Genomic DNA, 3,689 nt, shown 5'->3' with positions numbered 1-3,689 from the left:
GGAAGGCTCTTGTGAACACGGTGATGAACCTTCGGGTTCCATAAAATGCTGGGAAATTCTTGAGTAGCTGTAGAATTGGTGGCTCCTCCAGAAGGGCTCAGCTCCATGAGTAAGTAAAGTAAGTAAGTAATTACCAGGCTTGAGTAAAACCATAATAGAGGAATTAAAATGATTCCTAAGTGAACAAGAGCAAAAAAGAGTATACGTATGAGTTATGCCCAAACTCATTCACGAGCCAATACTTTTATTACATATTCTGCAGATTAATGTGTTAGATATATAGTAAAATTCAATGTATATGATTCTTCGAACATTTCATAACGTTAAGGTTCCTTGTTGATTTAAATTTCATTTTTGCAAATACATTCATTATAAATCAATTCAGAACTAAGTTTTCTTTAATATAGCTGACATGTCGGAATCCAGCTTTGACGTGATTAATACCTACAGAGTTTTTATTTTTGGCAAGTATAAAGAGATTTTATATACAGCTTCCAAAGTATGGCCATTGCTATAAATTACCAGTACTTGCAGTTTTAATGTTATATTTTAGCGTCCTGTTGCACTGATTTAAGTCCATGATTTATTTAATCCATCTTGCAGTGCATACACTCATTTATTTCCTTCTCTCCCTCGCACTACATGTGCGAGGGAGCCCAACAGTATAACACACGCAGTCGCAGGAGCACGACACAACAAAAGCACAACACACAAGATAGTGAAGGAGTGCTCCAACAAAGGAGAATGGGCGTGACTGATGTAGTGAGGGGCGACGTAGCGATGTGGTATCCTGAACAATTTTAATATTTTTAACGTTTGACAATGTATATGATAGATACATATTTTAGTTATTTTAATGTGTGAACATGGCATGCAATGAACTGGTTTGACGTGGATAAGTAAGCACCTGAAGATGGCATTATTATGCCGAAACATGTAGTGCGAGGGAGAGAAGGAAATAAATGAGTGTATGCACTGCAAGACGGATTAAATAAATCATGGACTTGCAGTTTTGTTTATGAGATAAACAAAAGTTTGATTATAGGAAATTTTGTATGAACTGTAAACACACGATTCAAGAGTATGTTGTTTACGTATTTATCACATTATCATAAATAACATTTGATTTGGAGTTAAATTCATTGCACAGCATCCATAATGGAATGAATCCTGAAAGTATACAGCATTGTAATTTGTGTTTAAAATGTAGACAGTATTTTATCATGTTTGCAGAAAGCATAAATTGGAGACAGACATGGAGGCCATACACTGGATATGCTTAAAGTAAAAATTATAAAAATGTGGTTATAAATCTCCATTCTAGCCCTTCAGATATACATACATATGTGTGAAATAACTAAAATTAAAGCATAATTTATTTGTATCATATATATTTTTAACATGATTTGTACTTATACAAAAGTGATATGGTTCTCATTGCAAAATATGGTGTTCACCACACAGCTGTACTGATCATCTGCAACATAAAAGAATTATTTCAAACTTCTATATTTTCATTTTTCTCCATTTCATTTTCCCACAGTGTAGTCCATAGTAGTTATATTCTTCCTTTATTTTCAGCTTATTTTGAAACTCCTCTTTCTATAGTTAAATGTTTGGATATTTGATTGTCTGTTGATAGGCCTCTGTTTTTTTTCTTAATGTCTTCGAATTATGTATATACGAGGGGGTACCCAAAAGAAACCGAACTTATTTTTTTTAAACTTATTTATTCAAATTTTAAGCACAAACCTTCAATCCCCTTCAAAGTACTCTCCACTTACACTAATACACTTGTCTAGTCTTTTATTCCATTTTTCAAAACATTGTCTAAATTCATCTTTTGAGATGCTTGACAGCGCCTCCGTCGTTTTTTTCCTTCACCTCAGCAACATCAGCAAAACGCTGAAAAAAAGTTTTGATCATTTCGGGACTCTTCTTTCAAAGCACAGCATGCTTCCACGCGACCTTGTTTTTGTTCAGCAGTCAGCAGTCGTGGCACGAATTTCGCAGCCACCCTTTTCATTCCCAAATCTTCTGTCAAAATTCGCTGAACTGAGCTCCAAGTCACTCCCGACAGCTCCACAATTTCTTCAATGGTCCGTCGTCGATCTTCCTTGATGATTTCATGAATTTTTTCAACATTTTCATGTGTTCGGGCCGTGGAAGGACGACCAGAACGAGGTTTGTCATCAATTGACATTTCACCATTTTTGAAACGGGAAAACCACTCAAACACTTGAGTTTTCCCCATAGCATCGTCCTTGTACGCCGTTTTTAACATTTCAAGAGTTTCTGTTCCACTTTTCCCGAGAAAAAAGCAGAATTTCACCGCCGCACGCTGTTCACGAAAATCAGCCATTGCAAAAACGACGATCACACAAAACAGTTGTCACTATAAACTCTGCCGAAACTAGTCCTTACCTTCTGAAGCAACGGTAGTCGGCTTATCGACTCAGGAATGTTAGCTCTATGCGCTCATAGCGGCAAAACGCGGTACTACAAAAGCTCTGCCCACAAAAAAATTAGTTCGGTTTCTTTTGGGTACCCCATCGTAAATGTTTGACAGACCATAGTTATATTAACTTTTTCAGGTCTTACTGTACTCCCATTTTTTCTCCAACATCTGACGAATGCAAAAGATCTGATCAGTAGTTGATCTGTTATGACGAAACCCACACTGTAGATCCTCAATAATTTCATCAATGTATGGACTTAACCTTGAGAAAAGAATATTGGACAAAATTTTATATGAAGTTGATAGCAGTGATATCCCTTGATAATTACTACAGTCAGTTTTATCACCCTTCTTGTGAACTGGTACAGTAATAGACTCCTTCCGCTGATCAGGCAATTTTTCCTTATGCCAAATAGAAGTAATTAGATTGTGGATCATACAGTGTAATATTTCGCCTCCAGCTTGAATAAGTTCTGCTGGAATTTGATCACTACCTGGCGATTTATACCATTTCAATTTTGCAATAGCAGGTACTAACAGCTCAGCTGTATGGATGACTGTCTGCCTAACATCACTGACCCTATGTACATTCAATAACTGAGAGAAGTAATTCCTCCACCTATTCAAAATGTTGTGGGAATCTGCAAGCAGATCACCATTCTCATCCTTCACTAAGTTACTTCTAGGTTGGTAACCCCTCTTAAAGTCGTTTATTCCTCTATACAGGTCTCTAATGTTCTTGTTCTTACTGTTCATTGTAAGCTCATCAATTTTGTCTTTCAGATATTCCATCTTTTTATTCCTGAAATGCTTAGCTGGTTTCACATCTGATATTGTTCAAATAATCCCTATTTATTTTGTTTGGATCGTGTAACAATTGCAATTTGGCTTGTTTTCTTTGGTCTAATAATTTTGAGCATCCTTCATCGAACCATTGCTTATGTTTCTTCAGGTCATAATAACCTAGACTCTCATTGGCAGAAATTTTGATATTCTCTCTAATAGTTTACATAAGAAAATTACTCCATGGCTACTCCATCACGACAAGGAACGTAATAGATCCAACATCAGAGGACGCCAAAGAACAACAAGACCTTCAAACGTGAAAGTGCTGTCAATGTGATGAGTTGAAGTTTATTTCATGAACTTTTTAACCAAGTAGTAATATAACTAGATACAGTGAACTAAATTTTAAATTTTAACTTTTAACATTTGTATTTTTAACTTATAT

The sequence above is a fragment of the Cryptotermes secundus genome, unplaced genomic scaffold, assembly GCF_002891405.2.
Source record: "Cryptotermes secundus unplaced genomic scaffold, Csec_1.0 scaffold358, whole genome shotgun sequence".
Classification (NCBI taxonomy): domain Eukaryota; kingdom Metazoa; phylum Arthropoda; class Insecta; order Blattodea; family Kalotermitidae; genus Cryptotermes; species Cryptotermes secundus.
Note: the sequence above shows the minus strand (reverse complement) of the source record.